This window comes from Pomacea canaliculata, linkage group LG10 (assembly GCF_003073045.1).
Source record: "Pomacea canaliculata isolate SZHN2017 linkage group LG10, ASM307304v1, whole genome shotgun sequence".
NCBI classification, from domain to species: Eukaryota; Metazoa; Mollusca; class Gastropoda; order Architaenioglossa; family Ampullariidae; genus Pomacea; species Pomacea canaliculata.
Window position 1 is genome coordinate 7,334,265 of NC_037599.1, and position 19,818 is coordinate 7,354,082.

The 19,818-nt window shown below is 44.4% G+C and overlaps 1 protein-coding gene across 6 annotated transcripts in view; it reads left to right on the forward strand.

Moving 5' to 3' along the window:
* LOC112573681 (cAMP-specific 3',5'-cyclic phosphodiesterase 4C-like) overlaps positions 1 to 19,818 on the forward strand; it is a 308,076-nt gene that overhangs the window by 178,480 nt on the left and 109,778 nt on the right. The window contains exon 1 of one of the 6 annotated variants that reach the window (XM_025254260.1): positions 15,329 to 15,929. The exons of the other annotated variants lie outside the window; for them this stretch is intronic. The gene's annotated coding sequence lies outside the window, so the exon portion shown is untranslated. Of the gene's footprint in view, positions 1 to 15,328; positions 15,930 to 19,818 lie in introns of those variants that run through there. 6 annotated transcript variants of the gene reach the window in all.

A 19,818-nucleotide genomic window follows, 5' to 3' on the forward strand; every position in this document is an offset into this window, starting at 1 on the left:
CTGCTATGTGGTGTTCACATGTGAGATGTGTACAACCGTCGGTATTCTGTTCCCTGAGATCAAACCCCTGTAAAACTCACAGTGCTGGTGCTGCTGGAACATTCTGGCATCTTGTCACCAGCCAGGAAGCTCATAACCTTGGCAGGGCGCCTACGGACGTCATCTTATTATCGTGTTCACTCCGAGGAGGAAGAAGTAAAAATTAACCGCCACCCCGCCTCCTCCCTTTACTTGTGTCAGCAAGAGCCAGGGAGGGACATTACAAGGTGTACAAGAACACTCGAGGCCGCTGCTATCAACACTGTGTCAGGCGAACCGAAAGAAACATTTGGATAAACAGAGCTGAGATATTCATCTCCCCGACCCCATTCCACCTTCTCCACTTCTATTGCTGCTGTTGTTCTTGTAGTCCGGTTCCTCCAAATTCCGCCAGTGCACTTTTGTCGACCCAGTTTGGCCTGCAACGTATTGATCTCGTCTGAGTTCTAATTTGTTGGGATTCATTTAATTTGTGATTCATTCTCTCTCTCACTTTCTCTCCTTTTCCCCCTTTCTCTGGTCTGACTCATTCTGCTCTCTTCCTTCCTTTTCTGAATATTTCCTTCTTTCTGTCTCTACATTTTCCTGCTTATAATCTTGCCGGCATTCCATCACATTTTTCTTTCTCCATCCTTTGCCTGTCTGCCTGTCTGTCTGCATCACCTGGTAATTGTTCTCAAGCCTCTTGTCTGCCACCATTTTGCTGGGTGCTTACACAAGCCTGCCTCCTCAAGCCGTTAGGCCAGCGCTGCGTGATTTACACTCTCTTGGACTCCATTACTACTCCTTCACGGCCGTGCTGCAAATAAAATAACTGGAGCCGGCACTCGGGTACGAGCCCGTTAGTCCCGCTCTCGTCGGCCAACAGCATCCCTCGGCCTGCCTCCCAGGGTCCAACAGAAGTCTATTCACACACCTGAGAGAAGGCTTGACTCTGCACGTGCAGCCCGTGCTGGCGGCCAATGCTGCTGATGGAGAGAGGGAGGGACAGGAAGGAGGGAACGAGGCACCAGGTGTGCGATAGTGGCCTCCCCTGCCTCGCTCGCCTCAGGAATCTTGGAGGTGGAGGTGATGGCGGGCGCGGCTTTAACGCTGCGGCCAAGTATGGGTCCATCGAGGAGATCGTCGAGGCTGTCAAAGTGGATTTCAACTGAGGAAATATGTTTTTCTTTCACTTCTCGCTTCAACATATATGAGAAAGAAAGAGAGAATATGGAAACTGATTTTTACAACTCACCTACCCTCTCAAAACAACCACTCACATCTATCAATCTTAGTAAACTTTTTAAACATTCTTCTGTCAGTAAACTGCTCTGTTTTTGTATTTCTTGTTATAGAAGAAACAGCTTAGCTACTTTATGCTCTTGTGCCGACTGTTTGGCAAACGGTTTCTGAAGCAGGTCTTTGAGGATGATGACGTGTACGTCTCCACATTTTCCCGATGATCACGGTCCAGTATTTTTTTCACGCTTATAAATCCTGCCTGCGCTAACACCAGTGTTGTTAGATATTTTTTTTTCAATTCTGAGCATTAAACTAATTTGTGAGGAGTTGTTGACACCAGAACTGCAGACGTCACCGGCTGTGTTGCCCTCCACTAGCAGCTCCTCGTGTCTGGAATCAACATTAACAGCCCCCGCAGGCTGCAGAACCGCCGGAGAGGTCAGAGGTTAATTCCACAGTCAGCACAGACCTTGTCTGCCTGTGAGTGTGGGGTGCTTTACACCCAAACCCCTTCGTAAACCTGGGCCTTGGCGCTTGCATCTTGTTTATCAGAGTGAGAGCAGTCTGGTTTATGCCATGCGCGTGCATAGATACAATGCGACTTGACTAATCCACAAAGGCAATCTGTAGGTGTACATTTGCTAGCAATATACAGATGAGTACATATACATGTTGACTACACTGAATACAATTCTCTTTTTGTGTATATATTTATAGAGTGAAGCGAATAGCCGAGGGGTTAAAGCGCTACCATCCGAACTGATAGGCTGCTGGTTCGATACCCAAGTAGCGCAGCAGTCTTCCTCCAATCGAGTCAGCTGGCTGGAATAAGTTCCTGGATCCATAGATGGTTGGGAAAGGTTAGGCAGTGAAAAATAGGAGATGAGCACTGCCCTCGTGTAAAGCTTGCCCAGAGAAAAATAAAGTTGTCTATCACTTCACCCCTCCCCTCAACGACCTGAAGAGATTTAGGTATATATATACACAGCAATAGTGTAGCCAGACCACAAGACTGAGGACTCACATGCCAACACGTGATCAGGATACTCGATGTCTTCCTAAGGATTTTCTGATCATTTAAGTCCCTTTTCCTGGTTCCAGGGATCTCTTGGAACATCTATTAACAAGGGAGACAAGACTATTCTGTTTCTTGGGGGAGTTTGTGGAACCAAGAGATGAAAGAAAAAGTGATTCGATTTCAATTAAGACAGAGCTGAAAGAGAAGGACTTGCGTTTCTGTAGGAGGTACAGGCATTACTGGATGTTATATATTGAAATCAGTTATCGAAGACAGTACCTAAACATTTATTACAGTTGACTATCTCCATGACATCATCATGGATAGTACTGATGACATCAGGCTTCTTCATCTTAAACATCATTTCCTTTGTCTTTGAGTCATTCAGACAAGGAATGTATATATATAATTATTTCAGTGTGTTCTCGTGTTGAGATACTGAGAGATAGAGTCTCGGCTGACATCTCGTGCCGTTAACTGTCAGTCAGACAGCACGCACCTACCTGGAGAAGTGACAGACAGGTAATCTCTGTTGCATTGGGAAAGTCCGAGCATCTCCTACCTTTCTCCTTCATGGCGAGTTCCACCTCATCCCCCCACCCAAGTTTAGCATGATTGGACTGCAGCCCCGCGTGCCCTAAGGTCGTCTAATTTTTTGTGTCTATTATAAATAAACAAAGTATTTATTAAACCAGTTCGTGTTCATGCTGATCACCTGTCTTCATGCATTCTTCCTGAGAAAAATTATTGCGCGCTCTTGCATCCTCTTCCTAGTTTTTTTTTTTCTTTTTAAACTCATTTCTGCAACAAATCCCCTTCTTCTGCAAAAATCGAAAAATCAACAACAGACTTTGACCTAGTCCTTGAAACCCTCTTCCCTGTCTTCTGCGAAGGATTCAAGTATTTAAATTCCTGGTGACCTGGACACATTGAGGTCAGGGTTAGTCATTGCCCCCGGCGAAAACAGAAAGCTGCTGCTTACATCAGCGATGCGTGTGACGACGATCACCAGCACTCCTCAAGAAAAACGATAAAAGATAATTAAGGTCCATCTACGTCTAGACTCTCCCAGGTTTTAGCGTATGCTCAGACACTGGTTGCCCTCCCAGTGAAGGTACGCCGCCATGCTGGCAGGGGCAGATAACGCGACAGGAGTATTGATTGTCGGCTGGGAGTGACAGAACGGAGGAGTAGATGGTTGGAAGGAGAAATAATAGGAAGTATGTATGAGCCCCACTTTTTGGTTCTTCAGTCAGTCAGTTGTCCGTTGTCTGGCTCATGATGGACAAGACCCGACTCTCGTGTCCTGGGCCATGATGAGCAGGACGACCGGTCCTCAAGTTTGTAAACCTTTTCTTCCTTTGTCCATCGCCGTGTTGTCTACTCTTCAATCTATCTTGGACAGTCTACGATGAAGTCTCGTACATGGCCAAACCAGACCAGTGTAAACTGCTACTTAACACAGGTTGTGTCGGGTTGTCTTTCACGTTTCTCTACATATTTTATTCGTTATAATTTTTCTTGTATTATATTTATTCTTATATATTATAATCTTGCATACCACTCCCGGTAAAAGCCTGAGGTCGACAACCCTAGGCTAACCTTCCCCCCTGACCTCTTTACCCCTTCTCTTCATCTTCGTAAATGTCGGCTCTCGACTTTGAAACCGCTTTTCACGCGCGTGACGTAAGCAGACGCCAGGTATCGAGGCGCGAGGCCCTCGTTTACATTGTGAGCCCAGACGCCAGGACCGAGTGCTTCGGGTTTCAGAAGTTGGCTGACAAACAGGCATCTGCACACGTCAATGTGCTGTGGTGTCTGTACACACGCGCGCCTGACTTACTGCACATACCCAGCCAGAGATGCCCGGATGCTGACGGGGAGGCAATCAGTCAAGAACACAACACCTGCAGAACGATATTCATCACAGAGACCCTCCCCCACGACCTCTTGCATCCTTCCAGAACACAGCACATTCAGGCATACTGACTGCGAGCATGCACGCTCACAAACACACTTTTTTCCATCAGGTGTGAGATCGCTGTTCCTCTAGTCCCGGCGGATGGACTACCTGTCAGACAAGGTGTAGAGAAGGTGAAGATGGCCGATGAAGCATACCAGCGCTTTATTATTTTCCTTTGTCCGTCTTCTCGTTTGTCTTCCTTGTCTACATCAGTCAGAGTAGTGGAGTGTGTCTGTGATGGCGCTGGCTCTTTGATGTAGCCGCCATACCTGGAATTTCTTAGATAGATACGGTTGACTTAACATCATATGTAGAACGGTTTATATGTCATCCTACAATATTTGACATACTATGATTACTGTGATTGACAGACCATCTGTGTGTTCGTATGTTTGAATGTTGACAATAGACCACGTGATGGTGTGTTTGTTCACAACTTATTGTGCGCACCAGAATCAGAAACCCGGATCCTGGGGTTGCTTCTTGTTGATATGTCCGACAGGTAATCCGCTTGACCTTGTGGGCGAGAAATGATGAAATTATTGTTGTTATTGTTTTTCACGAAATGCGTTGAGTACAGTGAGTGGGAGGGACAGTGTAAGTGCCCCTCATGATTTATTAAAGGAGATGGACTTTACTGGTGTGTTGTGACCCGTCCCTCCATTGCAGCCCCTGGAGACGAGCTTTAGAGCTGAGTCGTCGCAGCGAGAGGAAAGGAGGAGGAGGAAAAAGAGGAATAAAGGAGGGTGAGGTGAGGGGTTAATAGAAAGGAGGAGGGGGAGGTGTGGTGCTGGTCTGACAGTGACGCATACGTCGGGGTCGGGGAGGCTGGTGCTGGGACAAAGCATCGCAGTCTCCTGTGTTGTTGGCAGTCGGTTAGCATCGTCGCCGAGGATCAGCAGTGTCGCCATTAAAGGTGTAGTAGGGTGCAACATTTTTTTTTTCAAAGGCTGGACCTAGTACAAAATTCTGTTTCCGTATTCTGAGCACAAAAAAAAATTTTTTTAGTCTGGAGACACGATCCTGCAAGCATCACCATGCACGGGAAAAGGTCGACAAGTCTGACATCAGAAATGTCAAAGGTTAATTATGCCTATTAATTATCCGTGGGCAGTTGTGAGACCGGTTTCTCTGCCTCATATTGTGTGTTGAAAAACTCGGATTTATGGATAGATTAACCTGTTTTCACCTTCAGCCAAGTCATTTGAAATAAAATGCAACCCACGTTTGACCTTTAACCTCCCTTCAGGGTCTTGCAGTGTGTAAGTCAACATCCGAGGCCAGGCTTTTCCAGTGTAAAAATCTCTGTGGGAGCTTGGCAGCTATAAAACATGATTACTTACATGAAAGCTGGTATTATATTTACATATCTAACTGCTGTAAAGATAGCGGAATTCTGGGAGTAAACAAGAAAGTACAGTCGCTTTTCTTGTTTCCTGACCAGAAAATAAAACCTGCACACAAGCAGACATCAACAAGTTTATCATCTGCAAGTAAGGCAAGATTCCAATCTTTCGAACTGAAAAGTTTTCTTCTCGTACAAAGTTGTGATTAAAGAGAAGAAGGTCGATGAGTATGTCGATAACTGTCGGCGCTTGCCTCCTAAGATGTGTTTTCGGAAAAGAACTAGTTTTACAATGCTGTAAGTTCTCTTGTAAAGTACTTGAGAAATGTCCAACACATGTCAACAAGACGAAATTAGTTGCTGCACATTTTGTTTACACTCGTTTGCTGAGAAGAATTTGTTTTACTTTCATTTGCTGCCAGCCATGAAGAGAACTGAGGAAACTTGATTCCTTGTTTTCAGGCGTGAGAAAAAAATTGCAAACTGCTCAGTTTTCGGATTTTTTTTTCCACCCGATATTTCTTAAGTTTGTAGAGAAGAGCTTGACAAAAATAGTTGTGTGGGTGTACACCAGTAAAAACGATAGAAAAGCACATTTCAGAACAGATTATTAAAATTAATGCGAAAGAAGGAAAATTGCCATAAAGACAATCCTACCGAAAAGAACCAACATCAGGAACTTATTTGGACTCAGTATAATCTGACTTCAACATAAACTCAAGTTCAAAATTTGTAAAAGTTAATACATCGTAGCTCTGTCATTAGTTTGTCCATCCGAGATTTTAATTAATTAGTTTGGCGTCTACCTGTAATTACAGAAACTTTTAAACTACAAGTTGTGGAACATTCCTGCAAATTGAGTAAACTTGATTTTTTGAAGAAGCAGATGTTTGTTAGGTGTCAGTGGTAGTAATGGAAGTAACGGGTGGGTGGTACTTGTACACCTGAAATAGTCATTGTCTTCTCATTACACACAAATGACGACCTCGACTTCAGGGTGGGGATACCCGAAGGTTCTGCGTTCGACTATTGCGATGGTACCCCAATGTCCTTTCAGCTTGGGACTCTGTCAGGAATGTAACCTCATTTCCTGTTTGTCACCCTGAGAAAATGTCGGCAAGGTGATTATACTATATATTATTATATTATTACATATTACTACTATACACCCTCTACAGCGCGCGTAAACACGTGATGCCTGCAGGCCGACATTTGCAAGACCAAGTGATTCTCCAAGCAATTTCTACCCAGACCCTCACAGCCCACAGCACTCAGGATATTTTCCCTGCATTTCTGCCGTAAATCACACGAGTAATGGCGGTCTCGCCTGTTTTTTTTGCCGGATGTCGATGATTCACCGCCGACCTTCGTGGGTGCGCGTGACGACAGCCGGGTCTTGACGCCGAGGTGGGAAATATTCAATGGCGATCGATGTTTTTCTATCGAAAACAGTCAGCTGGGTATTATTGTCTCGGTGTGAATATGTAGAATGCAAGTCACATTACCTTCTTGCCTTGGCGAGTGCAAAATATAGATGGAGCGAGTTAAATGCTGGAGATTATTTATGGTTTGCGTTTTGATGTCCGATACTTGGAGTTTTTATTTCAGTTTTTATTTGTGGCAGTTGATTTGAATTGTAACAACAGTTATCGTGTAGACGAGTGTGATCTTAGCGTGTAATATAGAGTTATGGCGTGTGATAAAGTGATATTAGCGTGTGATATAGGATTATATATGTGACAAAAGGTGATGACGTGTAATACAGGGATTTTAGTGTGTGAGCAAAGAGATCCTATACTGTGAACACAAGTGATTTTAACGGGTAGCTAAGTACCCAGAAAGCTTTGCCCTGCAGCACCAGCACTAATAGCAAAGGTGCAATGTCATTTAAAACATGACAGGTTGACAGGTGACGAAACATACGGGGACTAAAAATGTCTCAGGGTGAAGGGACACCTGATGGCTGGCATTACACCCGGCTTCCTATCCCTAATTAGACAATCATAAACAATAATCCATCTTCTCTGGTTTAATGAAGAGGATTTTTTTTTTTTTTGCCAGTTTGCGCCAATTTTGTTCTGCTTGTTACACATGACTGGTTTCTGACAATAAGTAAGTCTTTTGCTTGACTTCTTCATATGTTTGTGTGTGTGTGTGTGTGTGTCCGTGTGTCCGTTCTTTCCCCTTTCAATGTCTTTGGTGGCTTGGTGAGACTGAGCATCCTTCCTCTTCTGCTGCTCCTTGCCATCAGTCGGCCATCTTGTGGTAAGTAAGTAACGACGGAAATGTTTCAACCAGTCGCTGGCTCGAGACCCTGGCGGCCAACCATCTACAAACCCGCTAATCGCCTCCAGATTCCCATCGCCAGTGCTTTTCCCATTTCCTGGAACGGAGTGTGTGAATAGTTTCTCCGTTCAACCCAAGTGTTTGCTTGGGTTTATTCTCATAACTGTTGCAGGTAATGCGTGAAAATTGTCGCTCGTTCTCTCAGAGATCTTTTGCGAGATAAGAGAAGACACGACAACTATGGAAAGCCGTTATTATTGCCTGAAAATGCGTGAAGATTGGGTTTAAGTTGCAAGTATTTATCCCCATTGAAAAAATAAAAAATAAGTTACAGGAGGTTGTTTCCCAATAGTGGGTTTGTAAGTGAGCTTTTATACTGAGAGAAGGACTTATTCGTCCAATATATTTACTCATCGTGTGCTGTTACTGTTGCTTTCTACCTTGTCCTTCTCTTCCCTTTGTAGCTGTAACTCATTAATACTTCCTCCTGCTTCAGCTGCAGCTGTAAATCTGAACTCTTCCTGATGCAGCTGTCCCTCGTGTTGCTCATGCCAACATACCTGGAGCCAGACTTGTTCAATGGCGGGTATCACTGTCATGTCTGCAAGTCTTCTAATGACTGTCCGCCGTCACAAGACGTATGGCTGCGTGCTCCTGCAACAAATTACAAGATCGAGCATGTGCACAGGTGTGCAGGTTTACAGGTGCACAGGTGTGCATTTACAGGTGCACAGGTGTGCAGATGTACGGTGTGTCGGGGTTGCAGCAGCACGGCAGGATGCCGGTGGGGGTTGGGTTGGGTGGGGATGGACTGTATATTGGGGTGGACCAGGTTCACGACATTGCCCGATGTCCTCGAACCATTGCTAGTAGCAAGCGCCGTGTAGTGGGTTACCGGTTGTTCTTGGTATCGCATCCACTTTAGGTTTCCGGCCAAAGAAATTCTGTACATCTTTGCAGAGACTTTTTTAGTATATTTATCAAGCGTATTATGGCTTTACCAGGCGAGCAAAACGCGTAAACAAGTTAGACTTGCCCAGTGTAAGTAGTGTTTCATTTCATAAATAAACTTGATTATCGAGGGCTGGTAAGGTTGTTGTTTGCTTGTTTCATGTTTAATATAATAATAAGAGTAAAAGCAAATGTTAGTACGATAACAAAAAACTGTTGAAGAGAGCAAATATCAAGGTAAGGATTACCATGAAGGTGATTTCTCCATACGATGATTACACCCTCGCGTGAGCTACCAAGATGGCGTCTGATGATGTCTCGGCAAGAGAACATTCTTTGGTCTCGGTAAGCTCACACTATACGAACTGAAACCCCTGAGCTAAGCTGGAGGTAAACAGACTGTACTGAGCATTACTATCGTGAGCCTCACCTGCGCTAATCGCGTTTTCCTCCGACATCATCGACACCTCCCTCACACGTCACACAGTGCGCGTGCCGTCGTTCTGCTGGTGGACTCTGGGAAGTTTCCACAGCCCTGCTGCCCTCTTCTTCACTTCCTATCGTCGGAATGCCAGCGATGTGTGGCCCCGTGCCAGCATGTCGTCATATAATTTGCCGTTATCTGATTCTCGTAGTGCACAGCTACAGGCGCTGGCGGCACACGTGTTGGCGGTGTGGAGGGCCGTGTGGACGGCCCTGTGGTGCTGGGTGCACAGCGTCTGCGCCGACTGGCAACCTGAACGAAACACTTGTCGGTCATGTGTTTACACGTGTAATAAACCTGTGTTTACACCCCATACGCAGGCAGTAATTCACGTTTACTTATCACGAAGGTACGGTAAACGCATTTGCGTGTAATACGCCTTGTGTAGGTTTACACACTGGTTTACACGTGATACACATGTTTCCTGCCTGCAGACATGTTTACTCTCAGCGGTACCCACCACACCCCCTTTGAGTCTGTTTATCGTTTGAGTTTACGAATGGTCATCTTCTCTTTTCTTGCAGTCCTTTCTCTCTTCATGCACATCTCTGCTGTCAGTCTTCCTGTCTTTTTCTGTTTGTATGTATGTGTGCGTGCGTGTGCATTCGCGCGAAACTACCGGATAGAGAAGAAAATGTATGGAGTAGAGAGAGAGTGTGTGGATGTGTTAATATACTTACGAGATAGATAAAGTCTGAGCGAGCCAGACGCATTCATAGTTCTCAGTTGTTTTATGCCTGTACACACACAAGAAGGAAATTGGATAAATAGAGAAAGAGAGAAGAGACAAGAATACAGAGGGAAGGCGCACACATTGTATAGTCAGTCTGTTGTATGTCCATCACATCTCTCCCATCCCGCACCAGCTACCCACTCACCCACCCCACACTCACCCACACACACACACATACACGTTTTATCCTCAACCAGTCACCGAAAAGTAACTTCAGGCTTCATGAAGAACTTTCTTCGATGAGGCCAACTTCTGATCCAGATCAATACCTTATTTTGCAAGCAGTTTATAGCCTGCACCGCCATACTCGGGTGAGTGGAGAGAACCTCCTCTGCGCATGCGCCAACATCTCCCCTCCTCCTCTCTCCTCCCAAACCATTCCTCCTCGTGACTCTAAGCAACGAAAGCAAACTTCCGTCGCGAGGTGCACGGTCTGGTTGTTTGCTGATCGTGCATGTCGGGTGTGTCAAGGCGGGTGTACGTACTTCCGCTAAACAAACTGCCCACTGGAGGAGACTACTCTTGGCTTTCTCTTACCTCACCCCAGCCTCCCCGCCCCTCCCAAGTGATCAATGCAGGGTCAAGGATGCAGCAGGTCTGGGATCGATTCCGAGCACCAGCCATGCCACACAAGTCTGTCTTTTTCGGGTGCGGGTGTGATGGACAGCCGCTGCCGCCGGGTCACTGGCCTGACCTCTGTCACCTTTGAGTGTAGTGACCTTTGTTCTTTCTTTCTCGCTATTGCGCTGCTGAGATTTTCTTTTGCAATATTTCGTCATGATATTTTAATTAATTGATATGATTTTAATTAATGTAGAAAATGTATCTGACTAGGTCGTGTTTCCATTCTGATCGAGGTTCTGTATTTGGCAGCAACGCAGGTTTGGGTGGTTTTTCTGGTGGTGTGAGTAACGGGTATGTTGTAAGTTTGGTAGTTGGGGACATTTCTAGGTGTTCTGTGTTGGGTATATTGTAAAATTTGTTGTTGCTGATGTATACAGGCCTAATAAATCCCCTTTGTATCATTTATCACCGTGGATTGTATGATATATAGCAAACAAACACACACAGGTATTACATTATTAATTTTGTCACCAGTTCACTAACAGATGTGAACACGATGTTCTATTCTCTTCTTTCGGCTTTTTTTCATTTTGTAAAACTGAAAGCTGAACGGTGTCCGACATATTAATTAATTCCATTCTATTGTGCATAAATGACTTCAAAAGTGAAAAAAAATGGAAAAAAGTATAATAGTAAATTTATCGCTTGCAGAAAAATACTTCATGCAAAAATATTGTATCTTAAACCCTTATTTTGCATTGTTTTTAATTATGTTCAATGTGAAAAGAGTCACTTCACAGTCTGGGGGAAAAAACAGGCTAGTAGGAAAGCAAACTCACTATCTCACTATTCACCTCACTATCTCATCAGTTGACATTTAAATCATTGTAGCCGAGCTCATCGCCGTATTTCAGAATCTGTTTCGAGCTCATTATTTTCTTTAAATGAAAATAATTACAAACGCCATCTTTAAATGACGATACATCATTTTTATTATCCAGCTATGGATCTGCATCTCATCTCTGCAAAAGTCTTTGTTTTCATTTACTTTTTTCTTTGGATCATTTTTATTTCCTTCATCTGGAAACAGGTTTCGAGGAAAGAAAATCTTTACAACATTGATTCAGCTTTGTAATGCAACATTTCATTTTGTCATGATGGTTAGACTCCTTATGATTGAGTTAATGTTCATGTAAAGAAATAATACATAAATTTACAAAAACTCCACTTGACGAATTTTGGGTTGAGACTGGACATGCTCAACATTATCTTATTTAATTAACACCGAGGTCGAGGCATTGTGTGTGCGTGTAACGGACCGACTAGTGTAAGTGTGTCCGTGTGTGTGTCCTGGAGGTTAGGTGGTCCCAGAATCTGCAACCATCTTACTTTCTCTCTCTCTCAGCATTCAAAATGAAATGAAGTGCACGAGGGGCGAATATAGAAAGCTTGTCAGAAGACTGCGAGCTGAGGAAGACCCGACCACAGAGCTAGAGGCGAGCAGACGCAAGAACAGAGAACAAACAGCTTACGATGTATGTCCGCTCGTCATCATCATCACCACCAGCAGCAGCAGCAGCCTGGATGTGGGAGGAGGCAGGACTTTATGCTCCGTCTTATTTCTATACCCTTTCTTTCCTTCCTCTTTACGAAGATTGATTTTATCGACGTCACTTCCTGTGACGATGTTCCGGCTGGCCGTAGCCAGTCCCCACGGCGTAACCTCCTTACACGGCTCTGCTGCTTGTCTTGACAGCCACGACAAATCTCATCAACGCCTCCCACCAGTTCCTGGTCAGGATTAAAAAGAAAAATCCTTGCGAGTCCCACTTCCACTGACCCTCCCTCTCCCTCCTCCCTGCACGCGCCCCCGCCCCTCCCTGAAGCTCCCGGCAGTCCTCCAGCTTCTGAGAGAAGATGTGGGGGTGGTGGGTGGGAAGAGGGAGTTGTAAGTCTTTTGTTGTTCACCCTTTTGCGAGAGCATCTTGTGGCATGGGCTTGCCGCGCTCTTCATCACACTTGGCATGGAGTGGTCTCCCCTGCCTCATTTCTCCCCAATTTTTCCATCTCCCTTCTCTGCTTCCCAATGGCGCTGGTCTTGGTCGCCCTTGGCAACCAGCGGACATGGGAGGGGTAGGAGAGATGGTTTTGAACGGGTGAGTGTCAGAAGGTTATAGTTTCCAGTTTAGCTCGCCTCGTTGTCACTACCATCGAAGGTGTCTTCATCCGGCACATCCACAGCCTCCTGCTAATCTTTTCAAACAGTGGACATTACATTTTTCTCTCACCTCATCTCTCTCAAGATCCACGTTTAACTTCTTTATACTATATCACGAAATGTTGTGTAGCTACACCGACATTTATAAACATCCTCCTTGATTATTATTACCTTTCAGATCTTTACTTCTTACTGTTTCATGCATTTTGCTACAATGTTGCTCTCTTGTTATCTTATTATTCTTATATAACAAATTATTATCTTTCCCGACGGCAAACTAGCTGTGAAAATAAAACATGGTTTGTGCATGCGATCCCTTAATTGATAGTGAGTCATCTTTATTATTGTCTCTCTCGTCTCTTCCTGTCTCCTCCTTTCTCGTCTGTCTTCTCTTTTTTTTTTTTTTTTCTCCGTGTGCGTATTCTCCCCTCCGGACATGTGTGTGTGTGAGGGTTGCTTGTAAAGTCTACACTGTGAGGTGTTTCTACTTCAAATGATCGCAGTTCCTCGTCTTGTCTTGTCTGTACATCTTGTCAAAGGATGCTCACAACCTCTCTATCTCTAAGCCTAAAATCGATCTTTCTTACCTGCAAAGTTTTTTCTTTGTCGGCTTTTCCCGTCGGCTTCTCCAGGAGGATGTGATGGGCATTGCTAATACTTGTAATACTTGTAGCTGTCAAAGAAACCGTTCAGAGCAATTTTTTTAACTTGGCATCTCGCTTAAATAATCAAGATTAATCTCATTATTTTTGTTGTGCTTTATTATCAACACAGTTTGAGTTACAAAACAAATTAGAAAAAAAGTAAATAAACTGGAATAATTCCTTGACTCACGTGTGCCATGTAAAACAGAAAGTTAAGGAGGACAAATATACCTGAGGATGAAGAGCCGTGGAAATGATGACAAAATGTAATATTTCTAGAGTTTCACAGGTGGGAAAACTTAATGATTGGCTTTTATTTTCCCCCTCCTAACCTCCTCCTTTGGCACAAGTTGTAGAGAGCTTGTGTTATGAACTGCTGCATCAACAACTCTCGGCTTCTTTTTTTTTTAAAGAGGTTCGCTGATTATTTTTCTTTAATTCCTGACTATTAGTTTGAATGGAACGGATGAACAACGTGCTCCACTTTATCAAAGAAATGTCAGGATACGATCTGTTACCGACCAATATACAGTTCAGAGTACACTTTTTTTTCCAATCAAAAGAGCAATCATGTAGTTCCAGTTTATTCATCCTGACCAAAATGATGATTCTCGAACAAGCTAAATACACAAAAATATCAAATGATTTTAATTCAGAAACAAAATGGCCACCGGGGAGAACCGGAAGGCACGTACCCAACATGTTTTTAACCTTTGTGTGTGTTCATTTACTTGTATGGTCTAGAAGAACTTTTTGTTCACTTTATTGAATTAAATGGATCATCATCGTCACATATTTGACCATTTATGGGGAGTGATATCAAGAAGAGCTCCTCCGATGAAGTGCTGACTGGTAAAATGATTTAGAAAGGTCTACCCGGAGTCCATGAGCTCTGTATGCGGGTATCTCGGCTTTATGAGACATCTGTTGGATATTTCTCATTTTGCAGCTGTGTGTACGCACACGTGTGCACATATGTTGTCCTGACTTGTGAAACTTTACACAAACGGTTTGCCTTGATGTTCAAACATTCGCTTCACCAGTCACAAAGTCGAAAAAGTTTATGATCACGTGTCCGCAAAGCGAGATCAGCAAAAACTTGTGACTACCCTTGATAAACCACATTTATGATGTAAACATGCCTGAGTTCGCCTGTTTTCTTGATGTTAAATTGAAGATAGGAAAAGGTCTTGAAATGGAGGAAACGAATGTCAGCTGCTGTCAGACTCCGGGGTTACCTCTCCTTCCAGTTCTCCTCCGTAAAGAAAACTCCTCCGTTGTCTATCAGTCGGGTATCAGTGTGAGTGCTTTAAAGCTGAGTTAATGTTTCCTTTAATGGCTTCACATTTTTTCTAGCTTGCCCTTTTTCCCCCCAACATCGAGCCCTGGTTCTTTCTTTCTTTTTTTTCGTTCTTTCTTTCTTTCATTACATGCAGGTGCTTCTCTACGAATCAGTCGTTCGACAAACGTCGGCGCCAGAGTTTCACCCGGTGAGTACCGAGGCAGAATGGGTGTCAGTGCCAAGTCTTGTAGTCCAAAGAAAGTGAAGAAGCGGGGTGGGAGAGGGGTGGGTAGCTCGACTGACAGTGTCAGAGTCGTGGCTGGCAGCCAGGCGGGTACAGTCGAACGCTCCACACACTCAGCCTCAAAGAGCTTTGGTTTTTCTGGCACAATGATTGCATTCACAGACGACTTTCCACCGCACGCTATACAGAGAGAAAAAAACACCCTCCAGTCCCTTAGTGCCGACTTGTCTGTAGTAGATTTCTGTACAACAGTGTATAGGTCGGGTCAGGGTGGATGATAGAAAGCCACGCATGCTTACAATGGTCTGCGTGCCGGGTCTGCCGCCTACAGGCTTTTGTGTTCGAACCCCGAACCTGTGGAAGGAGGTGGAGGTGGAGATATAACTATTATGCCTGACCCTCGGTGGAGGTTTGCTGTTGTTGATAATCCGTAGAAGACTGTAAGCATGACGGGGAATGGAAGCGAGCAGACGACCCCCTTACCTGCTGGCATCGGGGTAACGGGATCCTCCAGCAGGGCAAGCGTCAAAGAAAGGGTTGGTGCAGACTGCAGTTGGTGGAGAGCCTCAGGGTCTGGCTAGGGGAGAGAACGAGTTGGGAACGAGGCGGCTAACTAGGCGGTGAATTTGTGACACGAAAGTTTAAGCTGAGAGAAAGAGAGAAAAGGAGGAGGAAGAGCAGCACAGAAAGGTTGAGGTAAAGTCTTGGAAGTGAGGAAAGGAGTTCGGACTCGTCCAGCGGTTTCATTTGCTGTGGAGTTGCGAGAGAAGGAATTAATTTTTTGACTAAAACAAACAAACAAACTCTTAAACTGTGCTCAAAGTGACATGTGACTTCTGTGATTCGCGTGACAATGAGTCGCTATGGCAACCAAGAGACCTCGTTTGATGGCCGCCCCACAGGACGGGGGGACTACGCGACGTGGCTCGGGAGGGTAAGAGAAATGTATTTGTGTGTGTGTGCCCGCCTGTTAACATGTATGTGGGTGTAAGTATGTGTGTTCGTGAACATGTATGCACGTGTGTGTGTGTATGTCTGTGAAAGAAAGAAGAAACGAGAAACATACCGAGACAAATAACATCTAGGAATGAGTAGCATTGGGTGTGCAAGTCAGTAAGTATGCAAATTGGTGAGTGATATTTGGAGGCGACAAGTTACTCACATCGTTCATATCAACGGCTCCTACCGTCAACTCATAAACCGTGAGTGTCAGGCAGGAAATAGTCCGCTAAATATTCATAACCAATCCCATCTCGTGTACCGACTCACCTTCTGGTGGCCACTGCATTAAATGCACTAAACCTGTTTTGCGTCTGCAGGCCATGCCGGACTGGCCCACAGCAGCAATTAGTATTTATTGTTCACAGATACAAGAAAGACCTCTCTGTCTCACCCACACCCACATCCCTCTCCACCCACCCGTCACTTTTCGTTCTCAAGGGGACGTAACCGAGAGCCGCCAGCATCACCACGCAACAAGAAAATCCGCTTCTTGCGTCATCAAGTAGGAGACTTCCGGTGGTAGCCAGCACACTACAACCTTGCATGCATACCTGAAGGGCAGGTGGGGTAGGGGATGGGTGGGGTGGAGGTTGGAAACCTCGCGTAGTGACGTAGAGAGCAGGTAAGTACACACCGTTACTACACAATGTCCTGCGCCACCCACGTGTATGTGAGTGGTTGTAACTCTTCAGTCATGGAGAATAGATTTTTTGTGGTTTTCAGGTTCTACTGCTAGCTTCATTTCAATAACCTATTAACCTATTTAATTAATTTTTATTGATTAACATTTTTTCTGTTCTATAATGAATTAGATATCTCCAGTCCTCCCCCTCACTGCCTTCCTTTTCTCAGTTTCTTCTCCTTGTATTCTGTGTTTGTTTACCAACCTCATTATTTACCAGAATCTTCAAGATCATATTTTTCGATGTTGTAATGAAAAGAACAACTTTCTTGGACAGTAGCTCCTAGCTGACAAGCCCTCGCCACATTTTTTTTTCCAGGCCTAGGGGAGGCTATAGTGACGCACTTTGTTGAAGCGAAATCAAGTCGGTGCGTTCCGCCTGTTGACGATAATAAAAAGAAATCATAATACCCTGATAACAGAAGCTAAAAGAGCTGGGTGCGGGGCGCAGGAGGGGAGGGCAGTGGAAGATCATTTTCGGTGTGAACCGAAACCAGTTGTGACGTCACTGGGGGATCATGAAAGTGTCTGGAGGACTGATTTAACGATAGAATGGACAAAAATGTCTTGCGCAATGAGGGTAGGTTAGTCGTTATAGCCTGATGATGTTTCTTCTCGTTAGAAAGCGCCGTCAGAGGGCGCCTGACACGTCTGTGGGCGCCGAACTTTGAGTTCCTGGCGCGTGCCCGCAACAGTTTTTTTTTTTTAGCTACGACCTTAAAAAATACCTGAAAAAAAAACTCTCTTCCTTATGTCTTGTCACAGACCACATGTTTCTCTACTTCTTAGTCCCTATCTTCAGCTCCAATAATTATCTGAAATATATCAAATATATAAATATAAATATAAATATATCTTCGTGTTCACCCGGGGTGTGTGTGTGTGTGATTTGTTTAAACTTCGTCCTATTTCAGAGAGACGACGACTTTCATCATAAATATCCTTCTTTGCCATCGATTCTCACAGACTGTGCTCCCTCCCTCTTGCGTCATGGAATTTTTTAAAAATTATTTTTGGTGGTTTTTTTTTTATTTATTTAATTTTCTTTTATTTCGTCGCTTGAACAGTTACTACTGGGTTCACTTGAATAATCTAATTCGTGTGTGAATTTGATTGTGAGCTATCGGGTGTTTGGTACCCGTGGCGTCAAAATCTCAAATTCTTAGTTGTTTTGCCAGCACCCTAATGACCATTCTTGTAGTGACAAACGTGTGTGACAAATCAAAGTGGGCAGGTCTTCTTTGTGACAGAAGTCACAAGCGGTCAAGATTTGTTTGTGACATGACATTGTGCTTGACATGACAGTGTCAGTCGTATTTATGGGTACACACAAAACATGATTTTTTTCTTTCTTGAAATCCATTTCGCCCTCGTGCGCCAGCAATGATCATCTTGTTGCCGTTAACCCCGGGTGTTTACCGTACCAGGGGAAGCAACCTTTACCAACCTCAGGCAGGAGTTGTCCTGAGTGGTGCTGGCTGTGAGGGGAGGCTGCTTCTCCCTTCCTCTACACGTGTAGGACTGTGTTCTCCACCCATCCTCTGGTCTCCTTTATTTTTCCTCGTTCTACATCATCAGCCGTCTCTCATCTGCAGGCATTCCACGAACAGAAGCGTGGGAGGTGGGGGAGAGACAGTTGTTTTATCTTTCTCTCTCTCTCCGTGTTTATCTTACCTGTTGATGTGTGGTTCTATTAATCTACACACCTGCTTACCGTCACAAATGTTTATAACTACAATATCGTGTGTATATCAACTTTTATGAATATTTAACATTCTAGTAATAACTGTCTTCACTTTCATGCTATTACATTAGCATGTTGTCATTGTTTTATATTTGTTTCTTTCTTTGTTTAACAAATTATTTTCCCATTTTGAGACGAAGGCTAGCGGTGAACAACAAATCAGCATGTTGTCTGATTATGTTATCGATCTCCTTAATAAACAATTCTTCTGGACTGTCGGTCTACAATATCTATTTAATGTTTACAGTCCTTCGTTCATTCCTTACCACCCAGGCGACGTATCCTCCCTCACCCACTCACTGTCATTGAATAGTCCCCTGACACTGGTGACAAAGGTCTAACCGCTCCCTGATGACGCATGACAGACTAACTGTCGGATTAGTAAAGGTGTGTTCAGGTCTACACAGGTGTCGTCATTACCTCCAGTTATCTTTGCTTCCTTATCACCAACCTTCCCGTTCATCTACATCAATCCTCTACCCGACATCCTCTCCTCCTACTCACCTGTCACAACAGCGCAAGGTGACATCTACGGTCACAACAATAAAAACCGTATTAGTTGTCACTGGTGGTCCCAGAACACAGATCCCGTTACTGTAGTCAAAGTTACCGCGAGTACCTGTCATGACATCCACAATATCCTGTGTCACTGTCATGACATCAACAGTATCCTGTGTCATGACATGTGTAGGCGGTGGCTGATCGTCAGCAATTATTTCCATCATTATTAGCTGCGCACAAAGAGATGAACGGTGGTGTCGATGTACATGTATACACTTCAAAGACGGAACTTTTAAAAAGAGAAAATTATAGCTCCTTTCTTCTTTCATTTTGTTTCGTGTACACTCAAGATTTAGCCAGTATCTTGACCGTTGGTCATGACAAAGGAAAACATCACTTAATGACGAAGTAGATAAGTTGTTTAAGGAAGGGGATGGTGATGGGGAAGGGATGAAACTGACAAACTGAGTAGGTTGAAAGTTGCGTCACACGGGTATCGAACCCTGACCAGTGTGCGCGCCATCGGGTTTTGACGCCATAGAGTCTAACCACTAGACTGTTCGATCCCTCGTTCCTGAATGAGGGATGGGTGCGTGCGTATCACGTGCATTCCTTCCTCTCTGCTTCTACATCTGCTTATCACACGGAAGTATTGGAAATGCCAGCAAGGAAAGCCAATAATTACCTGCTAGAGATAACCGCCAACAGATGCTCACACCCAGCAGAGCAAGTGGAACGCCGGGAAGCTGGCACGCGCCGCATGGATGGAGCTGCTGTCGAGCGCTGTGTTCGTCAATAAGTACAATAGAGCATCGCTGCTCTTATCTTTCTATTTACTTTTTTTTTTTTTTTTTTTTGCTAGCTGACGCACGCACGCGCTCACACACACACACT